Genomic DNA, 27,012 nt, shown 5'->3' with positions numbered 1-27,012 from the left:
TACTAATACAGTACATACTATTATGACAAATAGTTTTACCAAACAAACATGCACTAAAGCATCAAGTCACATTGTGTTGACAGTGAAAGTAACATTGTAGCACAACCATAACTAATGTGGCAAAACTGTTAAGCATTCCTTGATTACATTCTGGAATTGGGAGTATGGTTCAAAACCTTACAGCTGGATCCACATTATGAACAGGTCCACATTATGAATAGGTCCACACTATGAACAGGTCCACACTATGAATAGGTCCACATTATGAACAGGTCCACACTATGAATAGGTCCACATTATGAACAGGTCCACACTATGAATAGGTCCACATTATGAATAGATCCACATTATGAACAGGTCCACACTATGAATAGGTCCACATTATGAATAGATCCACATTATGAACAGGTCCACACTATGAATAGGTCCACACTATGAACAGGTCCACATTATGAACAGGTCCACACTATGAACAGGTCCACACTATGAATAGGTCCACATTATGAACAGGTCCACATTATGAATAGATCCACATTATGAATAGATCCACACTATGAATAGATCCACACTATGAATAGATCCACATTATGAATAGATCCACATTATGAATAGATCCACACTATGAATAGATCCACACTATGAACAGGTCCATATTATGAAAATGTCCACATTATGAATAGATCCACATTATGAATAGATCCACACTATGAATAAATCCACATTATGAATAGATCCACACTATGAATAGATCCATATTATGAATAGATCCACACTATGAATAAATCCACATTATGAATAGATCCACACTATGAATAGATCCACACTATGAATAGATCCTCATTATGAATAAATCCACATTATGAATAGATTCATATTATGAATAGATCCACATTATGAATAGATCCTCATTATGAATAGATCCACATTATGAATAGATCCATATTATGAATAGATTCACATTATGAATAGATCCACACTATGAATAAATCCACATTATGAATAGATCCACATTATGAATAGATCCACATTATGAACAGGTCCACACTATGAATAGATCCACATTATGAACAGGTCCACACTATGAATAGGTCCACATTATGAACAGGTCCACACTATGAATAGATCCACATTATGAACAGGTCCACATTATGAATAGATCCACATTATGAACAGGTCCACATTATGAATAGATCCACATTATGAACAGGTCCACATTATGAATAGATCCACACTATGAATAGGTCCACACTATGAATAGATCCACATTATGAACAGGTCCACACTATGAATAGATCCACATTATGAACAGGTCCACATTATGAATAGATCCACACTATGAATAGGTCCACACTATGAATAGATCCACATTATGAACAGGTCCACATTATGAACAGGTCCACATTATGAATAGATCCACATTATGAACAGGTCCACACTATGAATAGATCCACATTATGAACAGGTCCACACTATGAATAGGTCCACATTATGAACAGGTCCACATTATGAATAGATCCACATTATGAACAGGTCCACACTATGAACAGGTCCACACTATGAATAGGTCCACATTATGAACAGGTCCACACTATGAATAGGTCCACATTATGAACAGGTCCACACTATGAATAGGTCCACATTATGAACAGGTCCACACTATGAATAGGTCCACATTATGAACAGGTCCACATTATGAATAGGTCCACACTATGAACAGGTCCACACTATGAATAGGTCCACATTATGAACAGGTCCACACTATGAATAGGTCCACATTATGAACAGGTCCACACTATGAATAGGTCCACATTATGAATAGATCCACATTATGAACAGGTCCACACTATGAATAGGTCCACATTATGAATAGATCCACATTATGAACAGGTCCACACTATGAATAGATCCACATTATGAACAGGTCCACACTATGAATAGGTCCACACTATGAATAGGTCCACATTATGAACAGGTCCACACTATGAATAGGTCCACATTATGAATAGGTCCACATTATGAACAGGTCCACACTATGAATAGGTCCACACTATGAATAGATCCACATTATGAACAAGTCCACACTATGAATAGGTCCACATTATGAACAGGTCCACATTATGAACAGGTCCACATTATGAACAGGTCCACACTATGAATAGGTCCACATTATGAACAGGTCCACATTATGAACAGGTCCACACTATGAATAGGTCCACACTATGAACAGGTCCACATTATGAACAGGTCCACATTATGAACAGGTCCACACTATGAATAGGTCCACACTATGAATAGATCCACACTATGAATAGATCCACATTATGAATAGATCCACATTATGAATAGATCCACACTATGAATAGATCCACACTATGAACAGGTCCATATTATGAAAATGTCCACATTATGAATAGATCCACATTATGAATAGATCCACACTATGAATAAATCCACATTATGAATAGATCCACACTATGAATAGATCCATATTATGAATAGATCCACACTATGAATAAATCCACATTATGAATAGATCCACACTATGAATAGATCCACACTATGAATAGATCCACATTATGAATAAATCCACATTATGAATAGATCATATTATGAATAGATCCACATTATGAATAGATCCTCATTATGAATAGATCCACATTATGAATAGATCATATTATGAATAGATCCACATTATGAATAGATCCACATTATGAATAGATCCACACTATGAATAGATCCAATAAATAGATCCACATTATGAATAGATCCACAATAGATCCACTCCATGAATAGATCCACATTATGAATAGATCCACACTTATGAATAAATATGAATAGATCCACATTATGAATAGATCCACATGAATAGATCCACATTATGAATAGATCCACACCACACTATGAATGAATAGATCCACATTATATGAATAGATCCACACTATGAATAGATCCACATTATGAATAGATCCATATTATGAATAGATCCACATTATGAATAGATCCACATTATGAATAGATCCACATTATGAATAGATCCATATTATGAATAGATCCACACTATGAATAGATCCACATTATGAATAGATCCAGATCACATTATGAATAGATCCACATTAATGAATAGATCCACACTATGAATAGATCCACATTATGAATAGATCCATATTATGAATAGATCCACATTATGAATAGATCCACACTATGAATAAATCCACATTATGAATAGATCCACATTATGAATAGATCCACACTATGAATAGATCCACACTATGAATAGATCCACATTATGAATAGATCCACATTATGAATAGATCCACACTATGAATAGATCCACACTATGAACAGGTCCATATTATGAAAATGTCCACATTATGAATAGATCCACATTATGAATAGATCCACACTATGAATAAATCCACATTATGAATAGATCCACACTATGAATAGATCCATATTATGAATAGATCCACACTATGAATAAATCCACATTATGAATAGATCCACACTATGAATAGATCCACACTATGAATAGATCCTCATTATGAATAAATCCACATTATGAATAGATTCATATTATGAATAGATCCACATTATGAATAGATCCTCATTATGAATAGATCCACATTATGAATAGATCCATATTATGAATAGATTCACATTATGAATAGATCCACACTATGAATAAATCCACATTATGAATAGATCCACATTAATGAATAGATCCACATTATGAACAGGTCCACACTATGAATAGATCCACATTATGAACAGGTCCACACCACATGAATAGGTCCACATTATGAACAGGTCCACACTATGAATAGATCCACATTATGAACAGGTCCACATTAATGAATAGATCCACATTATGAACAGGTCCACATTATGAATAGATCCACATTATGAACAGGTCCACATTATGAATAGATCCACACTATGAATAGGTCCACACTATGAATAGATCCACATTATGAACAGGTCCACACTATGAATAGATCCACATTATGAACAGGTCCACATTATGAATAGATCCACACTATGAATAGGTCCACACTATGAATAGATCCACATTATGAACAGGTCCACATTATGAACAGGTCCACATTATGAATAGATCCACATTATGAACAGGTCCACACTATGAATAGATCCACATTATGAACAGGTCCACACTATGAATAGATCCAATATGAACAGGTCCACATTAATGAACAGGTCCACATTATGAATACATTATGAATAGATCCATCCACATTAGGTGAACAGGTCCACACTATGAACAGGTCCACACTATGAATAGGTCCACATTATGAACAGGTCCACACTATGAATAGGTCCACATTATGAACAGGTCCACAGGTCCACATGAATAGGTCCACACTATGAATAGATCAGGTCCACACTATGAATAGGGTCCACATTATGAACAGGTCCACATTATGAATAGGTCCACACTATGAACAGGTCCACACTATGAATAGGTCCACATTATGAACAGGTCCACACTATGAATAGGTCCACACTATGAATAGGTCCACACTATGAATAGGTACATGAATATGAACAGGTCCACACTATGAATAGGTCCACATTATGAATAGATCCACATTATGAACAGGTCCACACTATGAATAGGTCCACATTATGAATAGATCCACATTATGAACAGGTCCACACTATGAATAGATCCACATTATGAACAGGTCCACACTATGAATAGGTCCACACTATGAATAGGTCCACATTATGAACAGGTCCACACTATGAATAGGTCCACATTATGAACAGGTCCACATTATGAACAGGTCCACACTATGAATAGGTCCACACTATGAATAGATCCACATTATGAACAAGTCCACACTATGAATAGGTCCACATGAACAGGTCCACACTATGAATAGGTCCACATATGAATAACAGGTCCACATTATGAACAGGTCCACATTATGAACAGGTCCACATTATGAATAGGTCCACATTATGAACAGGTCCACATTATGAACAGGTCCACACTATGAATAGGTCCACACTATGAACAGGTCCACATTATGAACAGGTCCACATTATGAACAGGTCCACACTAATGAGGTCCACACTATGAATAGATCCACACTAATGAATAGATCCACATTATGAATAGATCCACATTATGAATAGATCCACACTATGAATAGATCCACACTATGAACAGGTCCATATTATGAAAATGTCCACATTATGAATAGATCCACATTATGAATAGATCCACACTATGAATAAATCCACATTATGAATAGATCCACACTATGAATAGATCCATATTATGAATAGATCCACACTATGAATAAATCCACATTATGAATAGATCCACACTATGAATAGATCCACACTATGAATAGATCCTCATTATGAATAAATCCACATTATGAATAGATTCATATTATGAATAGATCCACATTATGAATAGATCCTCATTATGAATAGATCCACATTATGAATAGATCCATATTATGAATAGATCCACATTAGATCCACATGAATAGATCCACACTATGAATAAATCCACATTATGAATAGATCCATTATGAATAGATCCACAATGAATAGATCCATATAGATCCATGAATAGATCCACACTATGAATAAATCCACATTATGAATAGATCCACACTATGAATAGATCCACATTATGAATAGATCCACACTATGAATAGATCCACATTATGAATAGATCCATATTATGAATAGATCCACATTATGAATAGATCCACATTATGAATAGATCCACATTATGAATAGATCCATATTATGAATAGATCCACACTATGAATAGATCCACATTATGAATAGATCCACATTATGAATAGATCCACATTATGAATAGATCCACACTATGAATAGATCCACATTATGAATAGATCCATATTATGAATAGATCCACATTATGAATAGATCCACACTATGAATAAATCCACATTATGAATAGATCCACATTATGAATAGATCCACACTATGAATAGATCCACACTATGAATAGATCCACATTATGAATAGATCCACATTATGAATAGATCCACACTATGAATAGATCCACACTATGAACAGGTCCATATTATGAAAATGTCCACATTATGAATAGATCCACATTATGAATAGATCCACACTATGAATAAATCCACATTATGAATAGATCCACACTATGAATAGATCCATATTATGAATAGATCCACACTATGAATAAATCCACATTATGAATAGATCCACACTATGAATAGATCCACACTATGAATAGATCCTCATTATGAATAAATCCACATTATGAATAGATTCATATTATGAATAGATCCACATTATGAATAGATCCTCATTATGAATAGATCCATATTATGAATAGATTCACATTATGAATAGATCCACACTATGAATAAATCCACATTATGAATAGATCCACATTATGAATAGATCCACATTATGAACAGGTCCACACTATGAATAGATCCACATTATGAACAGGTCCACACTATGAATAGGTCCACATTATGAACAGGTCCACACTATGAATAGATCCACATTATGAACAGGTCCACATTATGAATAGATCCACATTATGAACAGGTCCACATTATGAATAGATCCACATTATGAACAGGTCCACATTATGAATAGATCCACACTATGAATAGGTCCACACTATGAATAGATCCACATTATGAACAGGTCCACACTATGAATAGATCCACATTATGAACAGGTCCACATTATGAATAGATCCACACTATGAATAGGTCCACACTATGAATAGATCCACATTATGAACAGGTCCACATTATGAACAGGTCCACATTATGAATAGATCCACATTATGAACAGGTCCACACTATGAATAGATCCACATTATGAACAGGTCCACACTATGAATAGGTCCACATTATGAACAGGTCCACATTATGAATAGATCCACATTATGAACAGGTCCACACTATGAACAGGTCCACACTATGAATAGGTCCACATTATGAACAGGTCCACACTATGAATAGGTCCACATTATGAACAGGTCCACACTATGAATAGGTCCACATTATGAACAGGTCCACACTATGAATAGGTCCACATTATGAACAGGTCCACATTATGAATAGGTCCACACTATGAACAGGTCCACACTATGAATAGGTCCACATTATGAACAGGTCCACACTATGAATAGGTCCACATTATGAACAGGTCCACACTATGAATAGGTCCACATTATGAATAGATCCACATTATGAACAGGTCCACACTATGAATAGGTCCACATTATGAATAGATCCACATTATGAACAGGTCCACACTATGAATAGATCCACATTATGAACAGGTCCACACTATGAATAGGTCCACACTATGAATAGGTCCACATTATGAACAGGTCCACACTATGAATAGGTCCACATTATGAACAGGTCCACATTATGAACAGGTCCACACTATGAATAGGTCCACACTATGAATAGATCCACATTATGAACAAGTCCACACTATGAATAGGTCCACATTATGAACAGGTCCACATTATGAACAGGTCCACATTATGAACAGGTCCACACTATGAATAGGTCCACATTATGAACAGGTCCACATTATGAACAGGTCCACACTATGAATAGGTCCACACTATGAACAGGTCCACATTATGAACAGGTCCACATTATGAACAGGTCCACACTATGAATAGGTCCACACTATGAATAGATCCACACTATGAATAGATCCACATTATGAATAGATCCACATTATGAATAGATCCACACTATGAATAGATCCACACTATGAACAGGTCCATATTATGAAAATGTCCACATTATGAATAGATCCACATTATGAATAAATCCACATTATGAATAGATCCACACTATGAATAGATCCATATTATGAATAGATCCACACTATGAATAAATCCACATTATGAATAGATCCACACTATGAATAGATCCACACTATGAATAGATCCTCATTATGAATAAATCCACATTATGAATAGATTCATATTATGAATAGATCCACATTATGAATAGATCCTCATTATGAATAGATCCACATTATGAATAGATCCATATTATGAATAGATCCACATTATGAATAGATCCACACTATGAATAAATCCACATTATGAATAGATCCACACTATGAATAGATCCATATTATGAATAGATCCACACTATGAATAAATCCACATTATGAATAGATCCACACTATGAATAGATCCACATTATGAATAGATCCACACTATGAATAGATCCACATTATGAATAGATCCATATTATGAATAGATCCACATTATGAATAGATCCACATTATGAATAGATCCACATTATGAATAGATCCATATTATGAATAGATCCACACTATGAATAGATCCACATTATGAATAGATCCACATTATGAATAGATCCACATTATGAATAGATCCACACTATGAATAGATCCACATTATGAATAGATCCATATTATGAATAGATCCACATTATGAATAGATCCACACTATGAATAAATCCACATTATGAATAGATCCACACTATGAATAGATCCACACTATGAATAGATCCACATTATGAATAGATCCATATTATGAATAGATCCACACTATGAATAGATCCACATTATGAATAGATCCACATTATGAATAAATCCACATTATGAATAGATCCACACTATGAATAGATCCACACTATGAATAGATCCACACTATGAATAGATCCATATTATGAATAGATCCACATTGTGAATAGATCCACATGTGATTTGAACTACACAGTTGCATGAGCTATATGTTCCATTTTAAACTTTTTTAAACCGAATTTGCAAAAACATTCAAATGGGATATATAACTGATAAGGGTTGGTTTCTTTGGTCAGTAGTGTGTGTGTGTGTGTGTGTGTCAGTATGTGTCAGTAGTTGTGGCATTGTTCACAAGGACAGAGCCTGACAAATGGACAAACGTTGCACCTGCACTGAGGCCTTTGTTATAGCCAGCACTTCAAGCAGTCTAGGTAGGAACAGTAGCAACAGCAAGTTGCAGTGTCGCAAGATTAGGAGGTGTAGGTCCACTAACAACAATAGCATTTTCATGAATTATAAAGAGTCTTTGTAGTTGAATGGTTAGCAGCACATTCATTTACCTTCAAACCATGTGAAATGTCGGTTACGAAAACTGGAAACATAAAATAAAAACAACAGAATAGCTTGTATCTTCAAGTGTTTTGAGAACAGTGTATTGGACTGGCAGTTCAAAGAGTATGGCCTACAAATGCATGATGAAATGGTGACATTGCACTTTGGCAGGCATAATGAGCACAGTGTGTGAGACAGTTTACAGCCATGCCACAAACATAACATAGAGACATGTATGCTATGTTACATAGTGTGTGTGTGTGTGTGTGTGTGTGTGCGTGGCTTGTAAGCAGAGCCGCTTACACTATATTTACAAAAGTATATGGACACCCCTTCAAATGAGTCTATTCGGCTATCTCAGCCACACCCGTTGCTGACAGTGTGTATAAAATAGAGCACACAGCCATGCAATCTCCATAGACAAACATTGGCAGTAGAAAGGCCTTACTGAACAGCCCAGTGCTGAACAGCTCAGTGACTTTCAACGTAGCACCATCATAGGATGCCACCTTCCAATAAGACAGTTTGTCAAATTTCTGCCCTGTTAGAGCTGCCCCGATCAACTGTAAGTGCTGTTATTGTGAAGTGGAAATGTCTAGGAGCAACAACGGCTCAGCTGTGAAGTGGTAGGCCACACAAGCTCACAGAACGGGAACAGAATAGTCTTTTGCAACACTCATTACCGGATCCCAAACTGCCGCTGGAAGCAACATCAGCACAATAACTGTTCGTCGGGAGCTTCATGAAATGGGTTTCCATGGCCGAGCAGCCACACACAAGCCTAAGATCACTGGCGATGGAACCCTGACCTGTTCACCGGAAGTGCTACCTGTCCCAGACCTGCTGTTTTCAACTCTCTAGAGACAGCAGGAGCGATAGAGATACTCTTAATGATCGGCTATGAAAAGCCAACTGACATTTACTCCTGAGGTGCTGACTTGCTGCACCCTCGACAACTACTGTGATTATTATTATTGGACCATGCTGGTAATTTATGAACATTTGAACATCTTGGCCATGTTCTGTTATAATCTCCACCCGGCACAGCCAGAAGAGGACTGGCCACCCCTCATAGCCTGGTTCCTCTCTAGGTTTCTTCCTAGGTTTTGGCCTTTCTAGGGAGTTTTTCCTAGCCACCGTGCTTCTACACCTGCATTGCTTGCTGTTTGGGGTTTTAGGCTGGGTTTCTGTACAACACTTTGAGATATCAGCTGATGTAAGAAAGGCTATATAAATACATTTGATTTGATTGGATCTGCAATGCTAAGTGTTGGCTGGAGTGGTGTAAAGCCCGTCACCATTGGACTCTGGAGCAGAGGAAATGCATTCTCTGGAGTGACAATCACACTTTACCATCTGGCAGTTCGATGGACGAATCTGGGTTTGGTGGATGACAGGAGAACACTACCTTCCCCAATGCATAGTGCCAACTGTAAAGTTTGGTGGAGGTGGAATAATGGTCTGGGGCTGTTTTTCATGGTTTGGACTAGGCCCCTTAGTTCCAGTGATGGGAAATCTTAACACTTGATGACAATGCCCCCGTGCACAAAGTGAGGTCCATACAGAAATGCTTTGTTGAGATTGGTGTGGAAAAAATTTACTGGCCTGCACAGAGTCCTGACCTGAACCCCATCGAACACCTTTGGGATGAATTGGAACGCCAACTGCGAGCCAAGCCTAAACGCCAAACATCAGTGCCCGACCCCACTAATGCTCTTGTGGCTGAATGGAAGCAAGTCCCCACAGCAATGTTCCAACATCTAGTGGAAAGCCTTCCTAGAAGAGTGGAGGATGTTATAGCAGCAAAGGGGGGAGCAACTCCATATTAATACCAATGATTTTGGAATGGGAATGTTCGACAGGCAGGTATCCACATACTTTTGGTAATGTAGTGTATGTGCACTGATGGATTTATGAGAGAGCAAACTGGACACATCATGCATTCAGCGTGTGGCAATGAGTCCAGGAGAAACATCACTGCAGAAAAACAACTGGAATTGGTGTGTGTGTGCGTGCATGCGTGTGTATGTGCATGTGTTAGTGTGTGTGTAACCGATGTGAAATGGCTAGCTAGTTTGCGGGGTACGCGCTAATAGCGTTTCAATCGGTGACGTCACTTGCTCTGAGACCTTGAAGTAGTTGTTCCCCTTGCTCCACAAGGGCCGTGGCTTTTGTGAAGCGGTGGGTAACGATGCTTCGGGGGTGGCTGTTTTCGATGTGTGCAGAGGATTTATGGTTCGAGCCCAGGTAGGGGCGAGGAGAGGGATGGAAGCTATACTGTTACATGTGCGTGCGTGTTTAATGCGCGTGTGTGTTAGTTCGTGTGCACGCGTTAGTGTGCGTGGGTGTGTGTATCAGCTTCATTCCATGTGTGAATGTGATGTATGTGTGTAATGACTATTCATAAGGAATACTGTTTACAGCAGCCACAACATAGGTCATTTGTGAGTTGTTATACAGGATTAGGCAGTGAAAAGGTAATACAATACTAACATCGAGTTTGTAGTTAATAACTAGTAGCCTAATATTGTGTATGGATGTTGAGAGAAGGACAAAGGAGTAGCTCTGGCCTATAGCAATCTAAAGAGACACATGGATGACATCATCCTATAGACTTTTCAAACACGCCCCCTACCTACAATATGATAAAGTGGTCGGATGGTCAGTACCTGCGCGTGCCTGCACATCCACAGCACACACACTCTCTTACTGTCACAAGCACAAGGTAGACAATGAAAAGGGAGGGTTGCCTTGTGCCGTGCGGGTGAGCACGAGGAAGATGTCATCTAACAGGTAGCCTGAGAAATCACTTTACCCTTGAGCAATTGTCTCCTAGCAACTACGTTATAACAATAGCCTACCTGTCATTACTCAGATATGATATCTAGACGACATTAGGGGTATTATAGTTGCAGCTATGTAAGCCATACCTCGTCTCCAGTGTCCGTGGTATGTGTGTGTGTGTGTGTGTGCGTGCGTGTGTGTTATTAGGCTATACATATCACAGGCACCAATAAAATATGGCAAGCAACGTTTGAATGATTGAAGCAAGCCGTTCCCACATTCCAATATCGAGCAGATTTGGTCAATCACTTTAGACGTGCACTGTCATTCAAATCACATCCTTTCTGTCTAACATCCTATTTGAATAAAAGGCTATAGGCTACCGAATGCACAGGACTAAGGTCATATTGTGGATACTAGGTTCTTGCACCAATCAGGCCATGATCATGTTAGACACATGCACCCTATGAAATAGCCTACCACACACTGCGGCGCATGTAATGACAAACTCATCGCCATACACTGAACAACTGAGCATCTACCTCTCTCTCTCTCTCTCTCTCACACACACACACACGCGCACACACGCACGCACACATTCACACACACACATCTGAAGCGAAACTAGAATAACTTTTCCCCTCATCAAGTTTGAAAGCCTTGGTATTGTTCGACAACATGAAACAGTGTGTCATTGATTAGGGAAGGTAACAGGGAAAACCCTAATCTTACCACGGTGAAAACTCAACGCCAAACTCAGGAGCAAAAGCCGCTGCATGGTTCAGAAGACCAGTAAGTCCGTTAGCTCAATTCTCCGTGAGGGCAGCATTAAAAATCCTAGTTGGATTCTATTCACCAGTATAGGGTAATTGTAATCCTTCCAATTAATATATATGACGGTTTTCTTCGTTCTCTACCTCCCCTTACTGCTCTTTTTTTTGCGGTTTACAACATTTCTCCGTTTTTCCTCCTTTCCCACTTTCCGTTGTCCGCTCTTTCGTGCTCGGGCGATGGTCCGTTTACTCATTAGCGACGCATTCCTCTCTCTCTCTCTCCCTCTCTCTCCCTCTCTCTCTCTCTCTCTCTCGTCAGCGCCACAGCACACTCCCCTCCTCTTTCTAGTCTGAATCTCGCGTTAGATGTTACCGCTATTAGATGCGCATTTCTTTGTCACCAGAAAACAACTAAAATACATTGTCCATGTTTGTTGAATTTTGAATCATCATTATCTCTGTATTTTTATTTGTATGAGAGATGGAGCAATAGGTTATAGATCTAATGACGTGTCATGGTTATGGACGTGACTAGTTGAATCATACTGTAAAGCAAATCATTCTGCATTCAATTTGCGTGACACAATTAAGTTCTGCCCCAAAAGTGACAGCATATGTTGCTTCCTTTCCCTCAATTGAATGATGAAGGCTATACAGATGTGGAGTTCACTGTCACCGCTGAGTCTGTGTAGTGGTCTATTAGGCTATTGCTCTCATGTGTTTCCACCCCTCGCGTTGCTTTAAAGTATAGTGTTGGAGCGCCCTCAAGTGCACTGACTCCTGAACTACTCCCCAAACAACTGGGGCAACTATTAAAATACCTTCACACGGATGCACCTCATAAAAACAACAAATTCAGCTACACTCATTTGTTCACTGAAACATTTACCGCTGTAATTATGATTCCAGGCATTGCCATCATTACACTGTTACCTTGTTTGATCCGTTATTGCAAGTATAGCTCATTCAGTAGACTGGCATTGATATATTTTTCCTAAATAAGTGGTTCATTTTCTACGATTACTCAGAGATGATCTACTTCAGGAAAAAAATATAGGCTAGGGATGGATTGTTTGTGCGGTTAAATAAATCTGTCAATAGTATCATGGGATTTAATATATATATATATATTATAATATAGGCCTAGCAAGAATTTCCTTTGATATTGTAACGCTAAATAAGTGTTCGAACATACCGTTCTATCACGTAAAGAACAAATAAAATTAAGCATAAAAATATGTACTTAAGTGTTTCTTTTATATTAATTAAACGCCAGATTATACATTTATATCATTATTAGTATATATATATATATATATATTTTAAGTTATGGTGTATAGAGATGTAGTGAAGTGCAGCCCTATATTTAGAATACTTATTAGAAGAATGCATTGAATGAAATGGTGGCTGCAATTTATTATGGAACAGCATTCATTTTCTGCAATAAAAATTTCGCAGGTCTGCCTTGAAGCATCAAGAGTGGCACATCTCTGCCGGGACTCGAACCCGGAGCCTCTGGATTAGAAGTCCAGCGCGCTATTCCATTGCGCCACAGAGACTGCGGCAATAAATGTGATCCTGGTCAGGTTTAGATATTCACATCCCTCTAGGTCGACGCTTTCTGTATCCTTCTCGCATCAGCACCACCCTCCGTCGACATTTGAGTTCGATTTGAGAGACCGTTAGAGGGCGCTGTAAACTCTCTCTTCAATGGACTTCATAAATGGCGATGGTGTTCATTAGTGACATGCAGAAAATGCATTCTATTTAGGCTTTAATCAAATGCGCAGTGCAATAAGGAGATTGAAAAGCAATAGCCAATATACTGTGTGGAATATTAGATACAGTTTGCATCATTATATTTTCCTCAGAATAGCCTACTAAGGGATTTTTTTTATTGTGCTGAATCTGCATCAGAATAAAACACCCTCAATAAACTAAACTGACTATTTTTTTTAGAAGGTTCCATAGCCTACTAGATATATTGTGATGATTGGCAACTTTTTATCTGCTATGACTGTTCTCCCAGACAGCAGATAGCAATGTATATAAATTAAGCAATGAGGCCCGAGGATGTGAGTTATATGGTCAATAAACCATGGCTAAGGGCTGATCTTATGCATGATGCAACACAGAGTGCCTAGATACAGCCCTTAGCTGTGGTACACGTATTTTGTAAAGAGCAGCCATATTGTTGTCAGTCTGCTAGGGACCTGTTTTTAACGTATTAAGTGTGTATGTTTATACTGTGTTACCATTTAATTAGCTAGTAAATAAATAATTAAACCAATTTGTGTAGTACTGAATCATAAGTAAGGTTCAGTTTTTTGCAGATGCAAGGAGGTTACGACTGTTCAGAAGGATGATATGCTACAAGGTTATGATTAATAAATTGACTGTTTATAGATGTGATAGGTGAAGACCCTTAGTTGAATTCGGGAGATGGTAACTCTTTAAAGATCCGCTCTCCTGGTGCCCCAGATCCTAATGATTTCATTTTTACATGATTAATTTAACCGAGTAACAAATAAATGTAGTTAGTTGAGTAGATAAATAACAGTCTTCAGATTTATGTTACAGTCAAGTCATGACAATATCAAGGATAGCATCAAAAATGAATATATAAATACCATTTGAAGCTTGATGAGTTGATAATTTGAATCGGCTGTGTAGTGCTATGGCAAAAACAAAAATGCACTCCTTTGAGTCCCCAAGAACAGGACTGAGAACCACTGCTCTTCATTGGGACCTCTTCATCTGCAGACAGGCTTTCACAGCTCTCTGTATCTGTGGACAAAAAACATCACAAGAAACAGACTTCATTATACTCAAATTAGACAGCACTGAATATTATGTTACTCTTATCGCTGTCTTCACTTCTAGAGACTGGAACTACACGAAAGTACCTGCCCTATACAGAATAGCCTACTCTCTCTCTTTGACAGTTGGGGCTGCTAACGTTGTCCTTCCACCCTCCTCCGTGGCTGTTAGCTAGCTACCTATAAATGCATTTTTTTTTTTTTTTAACAATGATAAATACATCAAGATAGCTGGCTAATATGAAGTTAGGTAGCTGGTGATATTTCATTAACTTAGCTAGCTAGCTATACAGTATGTAAAGTTAGCTAGATAGCTAGCTAGCTACGTTACCAGCTAATTCAGACTTCAGTATTATCTCTTTGTTATTCTTAAATGTTGATTATTGTTCTTGGTCCCTGATTGTCCCCTAGGCCTACATGAATAATCTAAAGAAAATGAAGTGACATGATCCATCTTTAAATTGTTAAAGGAAAGTCCCCCTCTATATTTTATTTTCAGCAGTTCACTGTTGATACAGTCCCCAAATTATTATTTTCATGTAATCCCATTTCAGTTTCTCTGACTGCTTGTAACTTGTGATGAAAGGAATAAAATAGCCTATACAAAGGAATTTATGCTATCCATGAAGCTACTTCAAATTTAGGCACAGATCCAAACCCAGAGTCTAATAATACATGTAAATTCTTCTGACAGGAATCTCATTCCTGTCAGCGTCCCGTGACAGGGAAGTAACCTTTAGGAAGAAACCAGGAAATACATGCCAGAGAATTCCCTTCTGATAGGCTACCCTTGTGACTATGTTTAGCATGAATATACCTCCATATTATCTGGATAGGCAGTAGGCTACAGCTCAACATTTCTAAGGCCAACCCTTTGTCATATATGTAGGTTTAGATATTCAAAAAAATGGGTTAGGCACTTGTCTTTTATTCAGATTGGGAGTGGAAGCCATGTTGTATACACTCTTCCTCTGACCAGTCTGTTTAGCTAACATTTCACTCCTTTTACTCCGTGTCATATGTCAAATATGTTTCTCAATGGCAAAGAGTACAAGGAGTGGAATGTTAGCTAAACAGACTGGTACCCAGGCTGCCTCTCACATAGGCTCATATTTGATCTTTGACCTGCATGTCCTAAACTCGAGGACTGGGAACGACCTTCTCATACTCTTCTGGTTCCTCAGTTTTAATTAGGACAGACTCAACAATGCCAAGGCTCTGTTGTGGTTCACAAGTCAGTGTCACTGTAGTAACCCAAATGTAACCCAAATGCAGAGTAGGCATGAATAATTTCCAGAAAATCTACCACGTTTCAATACTGGGAATAATTCATATTTATTCCCGAGAGTCCCGGGAAATACTACAAAAATCAGAAATGTCCATTTAAAGCATTTAAACCAAGATATGGTCCCGATGCCAGGGTTCTCCCCCAAAAAGATTGTTGCTGCCCCATATTGCATGTTTGGCTGCGGCACTAGTGAAAGTATTATTTAGTAATGATAGTGTAACTTTGATCGTCAATAGCATAGTTGTGAATTGCGAACCAGGCCGTTAATAAATTCTGATCGTTACCATGTTCCTCAATTAATTCAGCACATTTCAGCAGTAGGCCTTGGCTATCTCGACACAGAAGCGCGCTCCAGGACGCACAGAGCGCACCCCGAGTAAGCTACATCGTTGTTGTTTTTTAACGGCAGTCAAACAAAAGTCAAAATTAACAAAGTTGCTAAGCTTGATAGTTAACCTCCAACGAATGACAGAAAACTTTGTTCATTCCATTTTTTCACACTGGACGCTTAAACTGGACATGGTTCTACAGGAGTTCCACCAGCTGTAAAAGTAGTAACATGATGGCGATGCCATCAAATTGCAGTCACCGTACTCATAATATGCAGGAGAACTATAATGGAGGCAGATCCCTGCCAAAAGGTTGCATGTATGTATTGTTAGGATCGTAAGAAAATCCCATCCGTAAATTGTTAGGATCCTGAGCTGCAAAATAGGAAGTAAATATTATTTATTCCAGGCCTATTCCTCTATCTAAATATGTCATGCTGCTGTGTGTTATTTAAGGGCCAGATAATTGCATAATTCATTTTTATAGAGGCGTGGGGCTAGTGTGGTGATCATGTAACCTAATGAATCACACTTTTTCCAGTTTTTGGGAGCTTGGACTGTAGGCCTAATATGAGTCATTTTGACTGTTGTTTTAGGGTATTTCCACTACTGTAGACTTGTTATAGTAATTTGCGTTGCACAACGTCATCGTGCAGAGGCTATATCCATATGAATAAATGTGACAAAACAAAATATTGATTAAGTCTTGGCTATACCCTGTCCTGAGCAAAATAGCCAAGGAGTCCCAAATGGTCAAGATGACCTATATAGCCTGTTCTTATTGGCAGATATGCTTTCCCTGTCAACCACTGCACATGCTTCATCAACTGTTTGGTTTAAAATGTATTTAGAGGCCTGTATTTAGAGACCTGTGAGCTAGGGTCTCTTTTTATGGGGAGCCCTATAATAAACACAGTTATAAAACACAAATAGAGTTCTACAATTATTCCGCAAGACACCAGTACCCAAAATGATAGCCTAAATTCCTAAATTGCAATGCCCATAAGTTGAAGGCATATTTTTTATTTGGATAGGCCTAAATTAAACATTGAATTATTAAAGTGATAGGCAAAAGAACTTTGGAGAATTTAGATACATTTCAGTAAACCAACGCATAAGACTGTTCTATCCTCTTTGATTTATTTCCTATTGCAACTCAGACTGAACTGAATGAAGGATGAATTAAATGTTCAAATATGTGGGAATGACAAGTTGCATGCATCCTGCATGCTCTGCACTTTACTTGGCTAGTAGGCAAATAGGCCTACATTAGGGTACAATGACTGACTACATGACTCCAGAAGGGTATCTTCTGAGGCTGAGGGGTGCTCTTCTGAAGGCTCATGGTGCTATGGTGTTGCATGGACATCACAAGCTCTTCAACTGGGCAGCAGTGTCGCGATGGAGGGAATAGCCTATACGGAGACTACCTAAGACCACTGCAACATAGTTATTCTAACGTGTGGGAAAGCTAATGCCAGATTTAGCCTATGTTTAACCTCTCCCATTGTTCATTTCAAAGTCCATATGTTCATGACCCGTTTCATATATATCATGTCAAATTATTTAAAATTCATATGAACCCCTCCTACAAGAATATGCTTTGGCAAGGTTTTGACTGATATAAAACATATTTTGAGTGGCAAAGACAAAGAGTGGATTCAATTACAGTTTTTCTCAATTGCTAAAACACTAAAACCCATTGGCTGAACAAAGTTCTCAGTTGCCTGGACTCATTTAGCTAATTATGCAGTCTGACCATTTTCCTGTCAAAATGTTTGGGTGTCAGCGAAAATGAATGGAGTAAAAAGTACATTTTCTTTAGGAATGTAGTTTCGTAAAAGTAAAAGTTGGCAAAAATATAAATAGTAAAGTAAAGTACAGATACCCCCCAAAAATATTTAAGTAGTACTTGACAGTATTTTTACTTAAGTACTTTACACCACTGCTGCCTGGCCTTTCAACCTATCTCATTGTAGAGCTAGAGGAGTTAGAGCCCTGTCTATGTTGATAGATAAAATGAGAGCACCCCTCCAGCTTGGATGGAGTCCGTCACTCCTCAGCAGGCCAGGCTTGGTCCTGTTTGTCCCAGAAAGACGGACAGTTATCTACAAATTCTATATTTTGGGAGGGGCAGAAAACAGTGTTCAACCTGCGTTTGAGTCTGATGTAGAGCTAATCATTCCCCCTAACTGGGAGGGGGCCAGAGACAATTACTCGATACCAACACGTTTCTAGTTAAGTTACACGCTGAAGTTATGTTGCGCTTGGTGACCTCTGAATGTTTCGTCCTAACATCGTTGGTGCCGACAAGGATAACAATATCCCTATATAGTGGCGACGCGTAATTCAGGGCACCAGGGCACTCATTGTCTTAATAAATCAAAATTACGGATTGCCTCTCATCCACTCGAGAGATGAGAGACAATCCCCTTATGCCATAGTTTGTCAGTAGAAACCAGATTTATTTAAGTTTAAATTCTTCATAATTAAGCAAACCAGAAGGCACAATTTTCTTGTTTTTTAAATTTATGGATAGCCAGGGCCACACTCCCAACACTCAGACACCATTTACAAATAAGCATTTGTGTTTAGTGAGTCTGTCAGATCAGGGGCAGTAGAGATGACCAGGAATGTTCTCTTGATAAGTGTGTGAATTGGACCATTTTCCTGTCCTGCTAAGCATTCAAAATGTAAAAGTACTTTTGGGGTGTCAGGGAAAATGTATCGGGTAAAAAGTACATCATTTTATTTTGGAATGTATTGAAGTAAAAGTAAAAGTTGTGTTATATAAATATATGTAAACATTCATATACATAGTTCACATATTATACAGCGCCAAGCCAAACCGCCGGACTCAAGTCATCTTACGTACCCCTGCTAAAACCGGAACTAGCTCACACAGCCAGCAATAAAACTACCCCCTAACACTATCCCCTCAGCTTTGTTGTCTTACGACCCCAGGAAACAAAGACATTCCATCGCATGAACACATACACCCAGCCATAGTAAACTGCCCCTCTACCTCACGAACCCCTGACACAAACATATCCTAGTATAAACACACTTTCCCCCTGCTACTGGCCGGGTGCCCAGAACAGAAGACTGCTGTACACCAATGGGGGCTGCTGCTCTGGCAAGAGCAGGTCCGCCTCCAACCTTTTGGGACCAGTCAGAAGACCAACACGACAAGACTCTACCTACTTTATTCTATGTATAAAAATGAATATAACCTTTGCATAAGCCCTCTTTTTCACCTGACTCCTTATCGAGTTATATGAACTAGATCCGTGCACGTAAAACTGCAGGACAAGATATCTTTTGACCATTAAAACTGCCTTTTGTTACAACTGAAATCCACTCTGTCCAGCGCCTGTGATTTGGTCTCGACTCTCCAGTATTTAAACACTAACAGTTGTCAAAAAATATAAATAGTAAAGTAAAGTACAGATACTTAAAAAAACGATTTACTGTAAATCTTTTAGATTAGCCTTTACGTCAGGAGTCCTGCCCCCTTGTAAACAATGTATGATCGCTGGATGATTATTTTCAATCAAATTTTGAGGGTAATAGATACGCCAACGACTTGGGTTTTCAATTTGTCAGAGCTAATGGTGGAAGGCTTCAGCGACTCAGACCCTGTAACGGGTGGAGGGGTCTGAGAATGCTCGGCCTCTTACTCGTTGCTTATTAATGGGGAGAACTGGTTCAAAGTTTTTGTTGGCTGAATGAGCGACGCCAGTTGAGCATGCCGACAGCCTTTCTTTCCAGAAGCATTGAGAAAATAACCTGGCTGCGTGGATTGTACGGGAGGATTTATATTACTATCTGTACTTACTGGTGGCACAGTCGCTTTGTCATCCTTTCCTACTTTTAAATTTCCCTTGCCTAACGATTGCATCTGAAGCTGGGCTTGCAACTCGTCTGTCCTCTCCATAAGGCGATAGTTTATTTAGCCAGATACCTGCCAAAAGGTTGAACATATGTATCGTTAGGCTAGTAAGAAAAGCCATGCGTGAAACATGGAACATAAATGTAAACAATTACGGACTAATATTTTAGCCTTGAGCAAATATTGTGTTGCAATTCTGACTTAAAATGATACCTTACAGAGTTCTGGCAGTTTCATCTCATCAACAAACAAAAAACGTACAACAAACGGCCTGTGAGAAGTGCTACCCGAACAAGCATAACACAGTATAAAAAAAACGGAAGTCAGGCAAACTGGAAAGAGGTATCCTGCATGTTTTCAAGTTAAAAGTGTCCATTGTCTATTATTCCTCAGTTGAGTTTACTTCACATTTAGGTAGCTAATGTCATGGATTTGTTTGCCAGCGCAAGTATAGTTAGCACGAGCTATATTATGCCTACAACAGTGAAGTTTCAGTCCGCTAGGTGTATCTCTACAGGATGGGCATATCTCTAAGTGACGTGGACATCCACATGCATGAACCTTATCAAAATATGACTAATTCAGTATTGCACCATCCCATTCTCTGGGCTCTGTCTGCAATCATAATCAGTATTATATACCAGGAATAATGAAACATATCATAATAATAGATATTTGTTGAATCCAGTGGTGATTTTAGCATGAAAATGTGGGGCAAAAAAGAAAACACGTGGTACGCTTGCCAGCAAAGCCACTACACAACACAACATTAAACAATACATTAATTGCACTATAACAGTGACAAACAGTGCCCACAAACTAATGGGCCTACATAAAGCTGTTCCAACAGCAGAGTCCCAAAAGCAGTCCCAACATCTTACCACCACTACACCTGGCTATCAGCGGAGCCTTGACTGGCAGTGAAACAGTTCATTCAGCCTCATTTACTTCCTTTAAAAAAACATAGCTGATATGGCTGACTTGCTTAAACAAATGTGGTTTCTAATGACAATTGAGATGTACAAGCTATGGCATAAGGGGACGACAAGCGGATAAGAGGCAATCCGAAATGTCGATTTAGACATTAATGAGCAAGCTAGGACGGATGTAGTCAATATAACTATTTGTTCAGCACTTTTGAAATGTACAGCGACAGAATTTAGAACATGTGTCGTTCTTACAGTGTTCTCCCTGTACACCAAGTCAGAACCATAGGATAAATAAAGGGGGCATATAAGCAGACAATGAAAGCTCTTACAATATTCAATGATTACATTTCTCTAAAACAGGTTATAGGCTACATGTACACCACCAAGTCAGAACAGAATGAAAAATTAAGAGTTGTAAATAGAACAAATGATTAGGGTGAGGCACATTGTCACGACTTTTGCCTCAATAACGTGTGCGCCTGTTCACAAATCTCTGCTCTCCTGCACCTGACTTCGCTACCAGTACGCACACATCTACCTGGCATATTACATAATTTATGTAGCAGCATACAATACATTTTTGGACTCACCTTGTTGTGCTGTGCCCACTTGAACAGGAAGGTTACACGGCGGTCCTTCGTGGGCAAATTTTGTCCTAAAAGTTTGGCATTCTGTGGATTTATGGTACTTTCAAAACAACTGGGAACTCTGAAAAAAACAAGGTCTTCGGGTCGTAGCTCTAGAAAGAGGTCCGGATTTACAATTCCGAGTTGGATGACCGTTCAAAACGTATTTTCCCAGTCGGAGCTGGTTTATTCCCGACTTCTCAGTTGTCTTGAACTCACTGAAGTCAAGTTTTCGCAGTTCCGAGTAATTTTATGCCCAATGGCCGATGAGCCCCGATACGCGTTATCTATAATTTCTCTTCATCATTTATCTTCATTTGACAAAGATTAAAAAGGATTTGCCAGTAGATTGTCGATTTGATTCATAATGATGACTGCTAGCTAAGATTTTGAAAGTATGATGTTGACATGATCAGTCCAATCAAAGCTACTGTACATATAACATGATTTGACGTCATTTTATCTGTGGCCAATGACCTTGAGCCTTCTTGGTTGGGCACTTCTAATGTAACACTATGGCAGCACCCAAGGGGCTAGAATTTACCCTTAGGGAAAAGTCTACCCTTCGACTTGGCCGTGACGTTGTGTCCCCATGAGTGACAGAACACTGAGCCAATCACGGCACAACGCTCCGTATTTTCTGCTGGCTTGCCTGGTCCACCACCACAGAAAGCACTGAGCTAGGCTGAAACACCTGCATTTTGGAGCTTCCTTACTAAAGAAAACAAAAAAGAGACCATGTTTGTATGGGGCTTTATTAACTCAATGATATATATATATATATATTTTTACTTTGTTTGCAACCTGATATGTGATACAAATTATTGCCAAAATAACATGCAAACAGGAAGGCCCCAAACATTGTTGGGCAAAAAATGTGGGGCTCAAAACAATAATTTGCCCTGAATGACGGCTTGCCACCGGGTGGATCTATTACAGTTTTTCTCAATTGCTAAACCACAATTTCTGAAACCTTGCTCCATTTCCTGAAAACATTACACACAAAACTTCATCTTCAAGCACTATTTACATAACCTCTGACTCCTCTTGCAAAATGAAACATTCGCCTCAAAACAGTTTTACCTGTGTTCAAAGTCAAACACTGCTCTCAAATCATAAACAAAGTGATCAAAATTATATACACTCTCAAGCAGTCAAAAATAGAAAACACATTGTTCAAAACATACAATTCTCAGGGCGAAGTACATTTTTAATCTAAAAAAATATTCAGATTCTTCCGTCATTGTCTTTTGATGAACGAAAACATGTTCTATCATAGTAGCTCAATATTGATCAGAAATTATTACTCTGCTTTGCTCTTTGCAATTTTGTTCCTCCTCCTCCTTGTATCCCTATTTCTACACTACTGTACCCTGCATCTCACAAACTTGTCCTTTGTCTCTGTGATACTGTAATTCTTGTTCTTTGTTGATATGAACCTGCAACCAGTCAAAATCTATTGAGCAGTCAGTACTGTTAATAAATGGAAAGCACAATGTTCAGGGCCATAAAATTTGTCCATTGTACAGTGTACAGCCTACAATGCACTGTACTACAGTACACAATACTAAAATGGACAAAAAAGCAAAGGAGTAAACATGTGATCAATGTGCTTCTTCTTGTCTTTGGGCTGGGTCAGGCCAGAGCAATTCGTCGACATCACAAGCAATATTGTCCCTCCAGAGGCAACGGGGGAAGAAGCCTCTTGTTTGCCGTATCCAGCCCTGACAAGATTCCTCACCTATATCACCACAGGCTAAATCCATGGCTTGCAGCAGATTTACTCTGGTGTAGGGTTGTCTATCATACACTTTCCACATCCAAGAGGAGAAAAACTCCTCAATCGGATTCAGGAAAGGCGAGTATGGAGGGAGGTACAAGTTCATAAACTGCCCATTGATGTTAAACCATTCCCTTACCTGAGCAGCTCGGTGGAAACTGACATTGTCCCACACTATCACATAGGTGGGAATGGGATTCTCATTTAGCTCTTGACCCTGCTGCTCTTGAACCTGCTGTTCAAATAAAATATATCTTAGATTGGCAATAAATCTTAGAAGGTGCTGGGTGTTATATGGCCGAGTGTAACATGGTGATGTAGAACACCATGGTTGCTGATAGCAGCACAGATTGTGACATTGCCACCTCGTTGACCAGGGACTTCAACAATGGCCCACTGTCCAATTATGTTTCGGCCTCTCCTTCTCCTCTTTGTTAGATTGAAGCCTGCTTCATCGACAAAGATGAACTCATGGGGTCTGTCCAAGGATTCCAAGTCAAATATTGTCTGTGTAGAAATACAATATACTGTATGTAGGATTTTGTAAGTCGTACAGAGACAGTGCTATACTGTAGAGTACAATTAGGCTTCTGATTCACATACATTGTATGTACTGAAGAGTAATGTCATTCACATAGTATGTGTTAGTACTGTAGACAATCTGGATTACAGTAAATGTTAGGCCTCCTGGGCTGTATACAGCGTTCCTCACCGAGTTCCCTGAATTCGTATCGGACATTGTAGTCATTGCAGATAATATTCACATGTTTGGTGACTTCAATATTCACATGGAAATGTCCACAGACCCATTCCAAAAGGCATTCGGAGCCATCATAAACTTAGTGGGTTTTGTGCAACATGTTTCTGGACCTAAGTATTGCGACAGTCATACCCTGGATATAGTTTTGTCCTGCATTATAAATATTTTGGATCTGTCGTACAACAATTTTATTTTGTTTTCAGACCCCAACCAAGGATTATCAAAAGCTGCGCGATAAAAACTTGAACAACCCAAAAATTCCTAGATGCCCTGCCAGACTCCCTCCACCTACCCAAGGACGTCAGAGTACAAAAATCAGTTAACCACCTAACTGAGGCTCCACATTTAACCTTTCGTAATACCCTTAATGCAGTCGCATCCCTAAAAACAAAAAACAGTTGTCACATGAAATTAGCTCACTGGTATACAGACAATACCCAAACCTTGAAGCAAGCTCGCAGAAAATGGGCACGGAAATGACGCACCATCAAACTGGAAGTCTTCGACTATCTTGGAAAGACAGTGCCGTGCAATATCAAAGAACCTGCTCGATCAGCCTAATTTTCCAACCTAATTGAGGAGAATAAGAATAATCCAAAATGTATTTTTGATAGTGTTTCAAAGCTAACTAAAAAGCAGCATTCCCCAAGAGAGGATGGCTTCACTTCAGCAGTGAGCAATTCATGAACTTCTTAGACGAAAAGATCATGATCATTAAAAAACAAATTACGCTCCCGGGTGGCGCAGTGGTTAAGGGTGCTGTACTGCAGTGCCACCTGTGCCACCAGAGACTCTGGGTTTGCACCCAGGCTCTGTCGTAACCAGCTGCGACCGAGAGGTCCATGGGGCGATGCACAATTGGCCTAGTGTCGTCCAGGTTAGAAAGCAAATTACACACTCCTCTTTGAATCTGTGTATTCCTCCAAAGCTCAGTTGTCCCGAGTCTGCACAGAACTGCTAGGATCAATGGAGACACTCAAGTTTTTTAATCCTGTATCTCTTGACACATTCACAAAAATAGTCATGGCCTCTAAACCTTCCAGCTACATACTGGACACTATTCCAACTAAACTACTGAAAGATCTGCTTCCTGTGCTTGGCCGTCCTATGTTGAGCATAATAAACGTCTCTCTATCCTCCGGATGTGTACCAAACTCACTAAAAGTGGCAGTAATAAAGCCTTTCTTGAAAAAGCCAAACCCTGACCCGGAAAATATAAAAAACTATCGGCCTATATCGAATCTCCCATTCCTCCCAATTTATTTTGAAGAAGCTGTTGCGCAGCAACTCACTGCCTTCCTGAAGACAAATAATGTAAACGAAATGCTTCAGTCTGGTTTTAGACCCCATCACTGTACTGAGACTGCACTCGTGAAGGTGACAAATGACCTTTTAATGGCTTCAGACCAAGGCTCTACCTCTGTCCTTGTTCTCCTAGATCTTAGTGCCACTTTTGACACCATCGATCGTCACATTCTTTTGGAGAGATTGGAAACCCTAATTGGACTACACCAGTGGCACTCATTGTGCGGCCTGCATGCTGCATTAATTTACGGCTCACGGTGAATTTCCTGTTTTCCATTCATAATACATAACAATGATACAATTTCAATTCAATTTGTTTAATGCAAGCCTGAATGACAGTGCCCCCCCCCCCATCTCAGCCTCCGTATCTATGGTTCAATACTCTATGTATCGGGGGGCTAGGGTCGGTCTGTTATATCTGGTGTAATTCTCCTGTCTTATCTGGTGTCCCGTGTGAACTTAAATATGCTCCCTCTAATTCTCTCTATCCCACTCCTCCCGGAGGACCATGCCTCAGGACTACCTGGTCTGATGACTCCTGGCTGTCCCCAGTCCATCTGGTCTTGCTGCTGCTCCAGTTTCAACTGTT

The 27,012-nt window shown here is 39.1% G+C and overlaps 1 non-coding gene and 1 pseudogene across 1 annotated transcript; both read right to left on the bottom strand.

Moving 5' to 3' along the window:
* The window catches only part of LOC115138038 (kin of IRRE-like protein 1), a 40,295-nt pseudogene extending 27,318 nt beyond the window's left edge, over positions 1–12,977 (bottom strand).
* Positions 12,978–14,180: 1,203 nt separating this feature from the next.
* On the bottom strand, positions 14,181–14,254 carry trnar-ucu (transfer RNA arginine (anticodon UCU)). The gene has a single exon. It is a non-coding gene; the product is annotated as a tRNA-Arg (tRNA).
* Between the last annotated feature and the right edge of the window lie 12,758 nt (positions 14,255–27,012).

Source organism: Oncorhynchus nerka, linkage group LG12, assembly GCF_034236695.1.
Source record: "Oncorhynchus nerka isolate Pitt River linkage group LG12, Oner_Uvic_2.0, whole genome shotgun sequence".
In the NCBI taxonomy this organism is placed as follows: Eukaryota; Metazoa; Chordata; class Actinopteri; order Salmoniformes; family Salmonidae; genus Oncorhynchus; species Oncorhynchus nerka.
Note: the sequence above shows the minus strand (reverse complement) of the source record. Positions and strands in the feature narration are given on the sequence as shown.